Raw genomic sequence first — 12,130 nt, 5'->3', positions numbered from 1 at the left:
TAAAGCCGCTGCAGAATATTTAATCGTCCTCAGGGGCAACTTTTTCCATATGCAAGCAAATTTAACATAATATTCCACTCCAACGATTATTTGACAAATTGATGACTATTATGGGACGACTTGTGCGGAAATTATTAATGTGGGAAAACAAAACATATCTAGGTACTTGTTCAGAAAAAATAAAATTGCTACAAATAAACCGGGTTAAATACAGCGTATATTAAAGTTTGTTATTGTTGGGTTTAGATAATTGAAGATTGTGAACAGCATAATGATGTTCACAATTACACAACAGCAGCATTACTGCTGGAGTCATAACAAGAATTTCACCTTACAATGATAGAAGTTACTGATGTAACTTCTATCATTAATATTATACCAGCCAAAAGACGACCACTATTGTATAAGTACAATAGCCTAAGTAGCCTAGTAAGTGTAGCCTAAGGGCTTCCAGTGATATGTATTAATATCTTATCTTATATACCCTTGGCCAGTGAGGTCCGAACGCGATTACTCCATATAAGGCTTAGTACAAAATAATAGCAGACGCCACCGGTGATCGTAGAGCTGGCAGCTCAAAGAATTAGTATTGCGATACTAATAACCGCACCGCAGCCACACCATGCCGCAGGGGGGATAGATTTTAGTATTTTATTTTATGATTCGTATTAATTTAGATTTTGCTTTTAAGTTTTATGTTAGTTATTTAATTCTGTTATTTTATTATTTCCGTTTCCTTAGAAAATTTTACCCATTTTAAATCAACGTTTGGATTGTGTCTTTGAGTTATCTGGATCAAGCTTAACTCCAATACAAGACGTATTTACAAAGGCACCGTTTTAGGGAGTAAAATAACTAAGCGGTCACCATTGACATTTCATTCGGAAAGTTGCGTAATTAGTCTAGAATGCCACAAAGCTAGCTCAAAGGCTATGCTGAGTGCGACGAATGAGAACTAACAGTATTTGGAGGGGATAATTTCACTCGGTTGTAAGTAAATTATGTCAGTGAATCGATTCCAATTTGTACTGTACATGGCTTTATTTTCTCAGTAGTCACTACTTACCTACTCCTTTGGTGCTTTTTACTCCTTATAGAAATAAAAATATTTATTGTGTGTTGAGTTTGGGTTACATAATAGTTTGCATTTCTCGTAGCTTATAATTTAATCCTCCAAACCCTAACATATTGGTTTACACACATTAGGCACACAGACTTCTAAATTTTGTGTACCTATACAATATTAGGCACACAAAAAAAATCGTAATAGTACCTACAGTATCAATTCTAGAAATGTCACAATGTAGTTATACATACATAATAGGCCTTATTCTAAATTAAATATATATATACCTATCGAGGTATGAAAATAAACACAATGATGTGAAGATGCAGTCCAAATTAACTTTAGTCACTTTTAATAGTTTTAATTCCCCAATATTGGCCAAATCCTAGGAAATTCACCTTATAGGCTATAGGTATTCGCGGGCATGGTTTCCGCAACTCGACGTCATATTATCGCGCCTATTTTGCGTGGTGGATTGTCAGCACTACTCTTGCCAACCCAACTCTACCAAGAAGCCTAGCAGATCCTTGATGTTGACGACAACTTCTAGAAGAGACCCCGGCGAACCGAGGTATTGTGCCTGGTACTCTGCCACCCCTGGGCATTCAAGAATTACGTAGGTGGCTATCTCCTCTACCTAATATAATAATAAATAATAATATTTATTTTCTTCTATGTGATGCTCAAGCTCACTGAGCTATAAACTTGTGTTAATAATATTAAGATGCAATTAAATTTACACCCTGTACAGAGATAACAAAACAGGATGAAAATATTTAGTTAAGCTCGAAGAAGCCAGAATATTGTCAGAGTTCGGCCGCCACGCGTTCGACCTGACGAATAAATTCGGTAGACAATACAGGCTAATGAATAAAGTTGGGTTGTTAACGAACCTAACTTCGGAATTTCCATTTAGAAGTGTTCATGCTTAACGAAAGTACGCATATTTCGGCTACAATGGCAGGATGAGGAGCTTAAAGAATTTAATAATGTATCGATACTTTTAGGAACTTTACCGTCCTTATTTATTCAATACCGAAATATTTTATAATATAATGATCTAATTTCTGTAAAGTATTGGAATACTCAATCAATCGCTAGCTCAGCTAACATTTCAATGCGAGGCAATAAAGTTTAAGAGAATTAATAACTTCACAACACGCACCACGGGCATTGTATTTGGCTATAATGTTACATTGTTTTAAAATAAACCATGATTTAACAAAAAAAAAAAAACTAGCAATCAATCATATATTTATTTGCAAAAATACGTCAACATAATGTGTTATTGTTATTGTTGTATTTTGCTTGCAAGCAAGCGTGCAAATATAATGTCAAATCTAGGTAAGCATTGAAAAATAACAAAATTGAAATTACGACATTTAGTTACAAAATTAGGAAAAAGTCAGTCAGTCAGTCAGCCAAAAAACAATAAAAATAATTAGTAATAATCAGGAAAAAATATATATAATAAACGTCAAAATAATTCGAAATATTTGCATAGAATTTTTTTTTTTCGTTTACTAAATAAACCTAAAATTGATCTCAGCAATGTTTATTTACCAAACAAGAAGTACAATATGAAATCATGTAAATAGTCTGGCTACACACGTGCCCCATATATTTCAACAACTCCCTACTAATAGTACTAATAGCGATTGCAAATGCGGAATACTTAACTTTATTCTCTTCGTATACCTAAATAGGAAAATTTTATCCACTACAATACTGTGACCGCATGGAAGAATAATTCTATAGACTCTACTAATATTTCCAGAGAAGTGCCTAGTAAAGATTTCCAGTTCTTGTAATTTTTTTAAACATAATGGCTAAGTCTATTTTAGTATTATTTAGGAAATAAATGCGAGCAGGAAATCATGATACTGTTCTAAAAATGATTATAAAATCCTACCTAAAAAACGTCGTTCATTTGATTTATGTATTGTTTACATATGGTGGACGTATAGTCAGCATCAAAAGTAACGGATGAAACAACGCGCCAAAAGTATCTGATATTTCGGATAACTTTTCCAAATATAGATAAATTTCTAAAATTCACGCTCGAAAGTATATCTTTTACAGTCTTTGTTGCTCTATATTAAAGACATCACTTTTTGTTAAGCTGTTACAGAATGGTAGATACTTATGAAACCTTATTTGATCCGCTACTTTTGATGCTGACTGTACATGATTAATTTCAGTAAATTATTTTTTATACAATATTCCAGCGACATTTCATCAGCAAAAAAATTTTGAGTTTTGTAATTTATATACCAGGACCTTACTTGAAATAGATCGGTCACTCACGGTTGAAATTTATTGCACACCCGTTATATTTCCAATCCCGTAAAACACACAAAATTCGAATGCACGCTCATTCCGGACAGGATGAAAATTACTAGATAAAAAAAGGAATTAATTAAAGACTGGATGAGGAAGTTTGAAGGAGCAAAAGTCAATATTGGTGCGGTAGTTTGTGCCCAGTTACCGGGGCGTGTCTGCCTGGAGCCTTCGGAAAACACACGGACCCTTAAATATACAGACTTTATACTTTTATCTACTTTCATTTTTAAACTCGTAACTTTAGGTTTGTGATCAATGTGATCATAACTTGCGATTCGTTCTTCTCATGACCACTAAGTCATCATAATATATTATGTGACATTCTCAAGAAAAAGGTATAAGGTTCCTTGTCGCTTGCTATAAGGACGCACTGACAGATTATTGGTATAAAGATACGAGCAAATTTCGCCTTTATGGTAAGCGACAATGTGGTACCTTTTAATTGAGGATGTCACATATATCCTCATGGGTTCATAGCCTTAACCGCATTAGAATCTTCATCACTGGAGGGCTTCGTTACTTTCTCTTGAATACTTATATGACATCTATTCCAGTTTATAATATCCTCTCGTTTAATAGTGAATGTTCTGTCATAACTAAATCACAATATCCTGTTATTGGAAAACAAACAATTTATTCATTCAATTTATGCGAAAGGAGTGGAATTCACTTCCTGCAAATCTATTCCCAGTCTACTATAGTTTGGATCGTTTTAAATCGAGAGTGAATAGACATCTTTTACGTAAGCATGTTCCATCCTAGACTGCATCGGCACTTTCCATCAGGTGAGATTGTGGTCAAATGCTTTCCTTTTCGAAAATTAAATAAAAATATCGGCCAACAACTATATTGTATGTAGATTACTTATTATAATAAACTTAACTAAGTAACATACGGCAAATTTTCACTGCATTTTACGTCACTGTAGCTGAAAGCATCCGAGTGAGCCCTCACTGTATGCCCATACCTATCTTCATAAATACATTGCGCTTTTTAAAAGTCCAGCCTGATCCTGCTTCATTTCCCCAACTTATTTCTTATTTTCTCTTTACGAAAATATTTTATTTTGTTCATATTTGAACTTATCCCTCTGGCTCGTCCGAACGATGTTCGTCGGTAGAAGCGGACGTCCGTTAGCGGTGTCAGTGGGCAAAATTCCAGAGGACCTGTAGTCCACGACGTGCAATTCATTCTAGTTTAAAATGGGTTACTCCATTTCTCGCTGACTACGCGTCTCCTGACAACTCCCCTAGCCCGGTTTGTTTTTGTTGCCCCGATATCGAACGCGTCTTACACTTTTGTTCAGTTACGTTGGTCCGTGATTTATTTTGGATATTGATCAAGTTATTAGATACGACAGGTAAATGGGGTACTAACTAAATAAAATTCGTAAGTTTTCAACTATTTGTACCCCTAGTACAGGAAAATATTTAAACCCAGGTATACCTTAAATCACATCCAAAAGAGAGGTACGAGCATTGTGAATGTCATCTCGCTTTGTGTGGTAGTAGGGCACAGCACAGCGGTTGCCATTCCAGAGCTAGAGCAGAGCCTAACTGGGTAAAATGCCTCTACCTTACAGAAAACCGCAGCCAAATAACACTAGACCCTACTCATAGTGTTGTGTTCCTGCCGGTGAGTGCGAGCGCACGAGGGTGTGGAGTGTTAGGATCGGCAACGCGACGCGTCCTCTGGAGTTGCAGGCCGTATGCTTGTTTGCCACCGATGTAGTATAAATATATATATATATATATATATATATGTATTAAAGGTGACATTTATATGGCAAATGCAGCTGCATTACTGTAACAACATTACTGCTGCGGCATGAACGCGGCCGTTGTAACTGTCAATTTCCTTGATAAAACCAATGACGTTCGTCCCCGCTAACGTCATCCGTAACTCATTTTAGCAAGGAAAGTGTTAGATACAGTGGCGGCATCTACGCCGCCGCAGTAATGTCGCGTCTGAATGCTTAATGCAATGTATTTGGAAAAAATGAATACCTGCTAGCATCTACATTATCTCGAAAGATTATTTTCGATCATAATGATGCATAAATATGCTGTGTTCATTTAAATAAATGAACACAGCATTTGATGGGAAATTTTGTACCAATTTGTTCGTAATATAAATAACTACAGCGTCATCTATATAATCAATAAGTACAGTTTTGAGTATTTTTTTTTCATTAAATAACACACCAAAATTACGAGAATGGATATTTTATACGGGGCAAACACCTTTTATAGCAAACTCGTTTGCGTCTTTCCTGTAGACATCGCAAACTTATGGGAATCTAAACACGTCGCACCTTTACTGGCGGGATATAAAATGAGAACGGGCTAAATAGGTTTTGTTTCAGTGATTGAATAATTATCCAAGACCCGTAGATGTTAATCACAAAATGCCAACAACATTTAAATTAATTGTTACACATTTATTAATTTACCTACATAACTTTAACTTATAATTCTTGTTTAATTGTTACTAATTACTAACCTCAAAGTTTATTATAGTAGGAGTCTAAAACAGTAGTTCACTCTTCTGAAAATGCAGAACATTTCCCCACACAGAAGTGTTCGCCAAACTTCATACATGAGAAACCATTTGTCACATAGTAAATAAGAAAAGAGGTTTAGTTGATATTAAAAAACTTTCAGACTATTAGTTTGAGAACTAGTAAAGAGCAGACCAATTTAAAAGTGATTCGCACGTATTCTTGGATAAGTGGCATTATTAAAAGTGCTACAGAGCGATGGCGCATCGGCATCGTGCCGCTTTAGCCAGGTACATTCGTTAAAACTTTTTTAGGTATATTTTTATGGTGCGAAATATAATAGGGATAGGTCGACTTGACAAAGGCAACCCATAGGCGGGTCAACGAGGCGAGCCACTTTAGCCATATTTTATATTCGACATAAGAAATACTTCGAGAATAACAAGGACATTCTTAAAATTCGGCAGTAAATTGAAGCTTAAAGAAAGGTATGAATATGGAAAATGAAAATAAAATTATTGAACTAAACTTTTGTTCAGTAAATCAGTTACTTCAATTTACCCCTGCAGGTATTGCCGTGCATTCAGATCAGTACTGGGAAGTTAATTGCTATATTTCCTGGAAAATTAGCGACTGATTTTCACACCAGTTTGCTTTTACATTGCCAAAGTAGGTAAGTACTACATTTTACGATCTAACAAAATGCATACATAAAAGATACCACTTTCTTTGAAAGTAAATGTCTTGAACTAATTGATCGGTACCTGGTTTTTATGCATTAAATTACCTATACTTACTTTAGCAGTTTTATATAGGGCGAAAAAGTGTGACTGGGCCTTTGCCCGCACGTCACATTGATTCTGCCGCGGTCTCTGTTCTCGAACTAAATGCTCTGGAGACATTTAAATCTTGTAAAATTGTTGTTTTCCTGGAACAATTTAGTACCTTCATGTTGAGTGTCAATTTACGGAAGTTGGGTTAGAAATACTTCTGTTACTTATAGAAGTAGATACTTGGTCCTACAGAATACGTAGTAATAAACTATGTATATACACCATTCTGTATTAAATAAAGTATTTAATACACCATAACACAGAAATCAGATATAACTGGGGTAACCCACTACGACGAGCAATGGACGTAGTAACTCTTTATTAATCTGTAGCAATGGCGCGATGTTCATCTGTCAGTCTAGACTACCTTGTAGTGATGTGATGCACTCATGAAAGCCACATTATCGGTCATCAGCAGGTACAATCAAGAAATTTGTTTTTTGTGCCACTTTGAACCTTATTACAGTGCTAATCAATATGAAAGCCGCAAGGTATCTCATATTATGGCACAGAAATCAATTCCTTGTATGTACACATATAAAATACCAGTTACGGTTAAATTCAGAACAGTTAAGCTAGAAGTTACGAGTTAATATTGCTTTCTTACTTTCATTTCAATTCCTTATAGGTAGCTATATAAGTTTTGGAGACCAAGTTACCCCAAACTCTTGTAAGTTATCTTATCAAACATGTAGATGTACATTTAGTAGTTAATTTTACCATATGTCAAGGGATATTAAATGGAAGGGATTATTCATTCTGTTGGACGAGTTTAATTAAGTTTGCGAAACCTATCGAACTGCTATCATCAACCAAACTGCGGAACGTTGTTCTCGAATTTTAATCTGATTTGAGCGTTGTATGTCACAAATTAAACTAAACACTGGGGGCGTAGTCAAGATGACAAAGGTATATCGACAAACGCCAAATGAAAAGAAAAAGAAAGAAAAGTTTAAAGGATAGATGTAGGGGGAAGACAGGGCAAATGGAACGAAGTCACATTATAATATTTTTCACATACTGCAGTGTCAGCTGTCATTTCAATACAATTTCTAACATTAAAATGCCAAATTTATTTCACTTTCGATTGGCGTTTTCTATCAAAGACTTTCACATGACTAGGCCCCCTGATATGCATGGCAAAAAATGTAATAATCGATATAGACTCAAATTTATAGCCATTAAAGCGCACGGTTGTTATATGCGATAAACGCAGTGTTGAACGCATGCGTCAACGGAATGTAGGAAAAATGAAAATACGCTTATAAAGAGCCCGCTCTGTGGTCCCCCGAGACACCTATTAGAATAGAATAGAATAATTTTTATTCGTAAACACAAACAAGACACATTATATTACATAATATAACAAAAACAAAGAAAGTATAAAGTGCCACGAAATGGCCTCATCTTGCTGGTGGCTTCCAGCGCTGATCTTCCGATGAGACCATCAAGTGAGAAAAATCACGAAAGGTAACAAACAAGAAGGAAAAAGACATAAAATAATATAGAGTGAACAAATTGAAAAATAGATAAAATATAACGACTAAATTAAGTAAAGATTATTTATAACATCGTAAACATAGCACTGTATCGGTCCGGTCCAACCATACCTTGGCTGAACATTACAGCTGCATACGCAACAAGCGCCAACGGTAGCTACACGAACTAAAAAGCAATGACAGATCAGACCAATATCGAGCGTCCATTAGATCAATTTACAGGATTTTTATATTATCAAAACAGCATCAGAGGAAGACGAATACTAACATAATAATATTCAAACAAGTATAGCATAACAGGAATGGTGAACTATTGCTATGCAGAAGGAACAAAAACTTGTGGTAAGCGTACAAACTACAGGCAGCTAGTATCAAGTCTGTAGGCTTCCTGGTTAAGTTGGTGATTAAGTAAATACTGTTTCAGCTTTGACTTAAAACTATGAATACTTTGCAGGTTTCTCAAAGGATGTTATTCCAGACCTTCCAAGCGTTCCGTTATTAGGCGTTCCGACACCTTTTAAACAATTTTTTTGATCTCGGACGACCAAGGACCCATAGTTTCTATAGCAAGCACCGCAAACTAATACTCATCACATACTACATCTAGGTAAAGTAAATTTCGGATAGTTATGAACAACGCTAACCCAAATAATTAATAATAGTTATTAATTAATTAATAATTATTAATTTTTTTTTAACGCTAACCCAGACACATTGAAAGTATTATTATTATTATTATTTTATTAATTATGGGAAATGCCCAATATGAAGGGGGCAAAATTTCAAAGTCTAGTGACTAGGTTAAGTATCATTCGAAAGTGCTCAAATTGTACATTCCCAAACATTTTTCATAGAGAAAAAAGATTGATTTATGAAGGTAAATGTGAAAAAAATATCATTCCTCCCCCTTATCTCCGAAGTTTACCGACGAAAAATTATGAATTTTTTACATAATATTAATATACATTTTACAGGAAAAATGTAATCAGTCCTCTGTCTTGGTGACCTTTTTTTAATTAACAAAAAACCATTCCGAATTCAGTTTGCAATTTAACCAACTTAACGTGTGTTTATTACACCTGAAATATCTATGAGATTACAATACACCTTTTTTCAAATAAAAGATCAATTTTTGAAATCGGTTCACATGATAGAGAATTATTCTCGAAAAACCAACATACGTGCATTACCTACATCGCGCAAATTAGACAATTTGCCGATAGATGGCGTTGTACACAAATATACTTAGAATAGGTGAAGTACCTGTTCAAAGGTCTTTCGCCTTTATAGTTACCTACACGAGATAATTCAAAGTTTGTACGGAACCCTCGGTACGCGAGTAAAACGAACTCGCACTTGACCGGTTTTTTATTTTTTATTTAGTATCTATTCGATTGAAAAGAATGGACAAGATACTATTGCCCATTATTTTCAATCGAAGCTCACCCATCTCATATGAATACTTTTTTGTAATACGATTTTCCTCGCAGTGTAATAATTGCCCATAATTCGGGGTTTGGTGTTGATTTTTGACCAACTACTTGGTTTGTTTGCTTGCTTGAGGTTCTAGTATATCATGAGGTTATATTCATGCAACCCACGATAAATTATGACTGTCTACAACCTATTTTATGAAATTATTAACTGAATTTACTCTAGTATAAATAACCTGCTATTATTTATTTATACATTATTATTCTATTAAAGACAACAAATGGTCCAATTGGTGTTAGTTGATCCTAGCCTACGTAAGTACTTAATAATAAACATAGATTTTGTCCTTTGTCAAAGTTTCCACAACAAATCAAGCTTATTATCTATCATATTTAAGATGCTATTACTGCTCCCAACGTACCCTGCTTAAGGCCCTGCATCGAAAAATAACGGGATCTTTGAAGCGTGGCAGGGGCTAGCCCCGGAAACAAACAGACGTGATTTTCGGATATATGTATCTTGACTATATGATAAGAGGTATGATACTAGTCGAAACAAAAAGGCTTAAAATTTTCTCGATAGAATATAAATCCAAAGTTACATCTACATTTTTAGTGTTTACCTCAGTGCAACTAGAAAACACATCTTCATCCAGCATAATCCACTTTAAAGTAAAGGTTTTCATCTCGTCTTAAACCTCATTCAACTAAATATTAACTTATTATCTTATACAAACGGATTTATTCTCGTTTTTGATTTTATGAATTCAACAGAAAACGCCCATTTTACGCAGTTCGACTTCTCTTTTTGTCATGCGTCAAAGTCATATATGCGTCCTTTATGCCAGTAATGTTAGATGGCCGTGGTGCCTCAAAGAGGTAAGACCTATGTCAAATCGCGCAGCGCTTCAAATTACGTAAAATCGACATATCCAATAAACGTTGAGTCGTAGCTCTATTAACTAGTAACGGAATCCGAGGTCTACTACGAATGGAGCTATCTTTACAGGCCTATACGTTACGCATGTGTGCGTGTTTGCTTAGCTACGTCAAAGTCAAATACTCTTTGAACAATTACAACGGGTAAGGAAGTTTCGACAGCATCTGTAATGTATCGGTAGCTGTGTGGTCGTGTAGACACCAAAGAAAAAATGCGAGACATCTATAGACCGATCGAATCTAATCGTAACTTTTTGTTTTCTTTTTTTGTTACTATATAATATCTTTATTGCTTATTTTCTATTTCATTGTAAAAGTTAATCTTGTCTGTCTTATACAGAAATAAAGTTATTCTTTTAAATATGTGTATTAAAAACATATTTTAATGACACGAATAATTTTATTTTATTCATACCAATTTTTCTATAGCCTAGGTAATCTTTATGTAAAACAAATATACTTATTATATAAAAAAAATAAACGAAAAAAATCAACATGTTTATTAGAAAAAAAAAACTCGTTTGCACGGGCCGGGGTTTGAACCAGCGACCTCTGATTTGTAATCCGCATGCCTTAAGAACAATTCACATAATTGATTTAACAGGATACTGTCAAAACGTCAATGACTAATATGACTTTTCAGCAAAGAGTAAAGTAACTATGCTTTTCAGTTTGATTTTACTTGACAAGGAGCAATAAGAAAAACGTACCGAATCGTCCCTTTCTTAAAATTGCCATTCAAAAAGAGAGATGGGCATTGTGATAAGAGGTATGGGCATTGTGAATTTCATCACGCTTTGTGTGGTAGGGCACAGCCAGTACAGAAAACCGCAGCCAAATAACACTAGACCCTACTCATAGTGTTGTGTTCCTGCCGGTGAGTAAGGTTGCCAGAGCTCAACGAGGGGGGGGGGGGGCGAGTTTAGGGTCGGCAACGCGCATGTAACTCCTCTAGGCGTACATAGGCTACGGAGACTGCTTACCATCAGGCGGGCCGTATGCTTGTTTGCCACCGACGTAGTATAAAAAAAAAGAAAATTCAGCTCGTGTGTGGTGCTATCTATAGTTTTTTTTATATGGGTACGCTGACAGCTGTCGTTTCAATACGATTTTGCGAGATTTGGCGTTTTTAGGTTAATAATTATATAGAGATAACACCTGTCACCCTACCCATCGAGTTTGAAAAATACTATAAATGTTAACATATACAGGCTTACCATCAGGCGGGCCGTATGCTTGTTTGCCACCGACGTAGTATAAAAAAAAGAAAATTCAGCTCGTGTATGGTGCTATCTATAGTTTTTTTATATGGGTACGCTGACAGCTGTCGTTTCAATACGATTTTGCGAGATTTGGCGTTTTTAGGTTAATAATTATATGGAGATAACACCTGTCACCCTACCCATCGAGTTTGAAAAATACTATAAATGTTAACATATACAGGATGGTTTTTGATAATGTATATCTTAGAACTTACACTGTTTTTAATTTTTTTTTTCAGATTTTAAAATTATACT

The sequence above is a fragment of the Cydia pomonella genome, chromosome 8 (assembly GCF_033807575.1).
Source record: "Cydia pomonella isolate Wapato2018A chromosome 8, ilCydPomo1, whole genome shotgun sequence".
Classification (NCBI taxonomy): Eukaryota; Metazoa; Arthropoda; class Insecta; order Lepidoptera; family Tortricidae; genus Cydia; species Cydia pomonella.
This window is presented reverse-complemented; position numbering follows the sequence as displayed.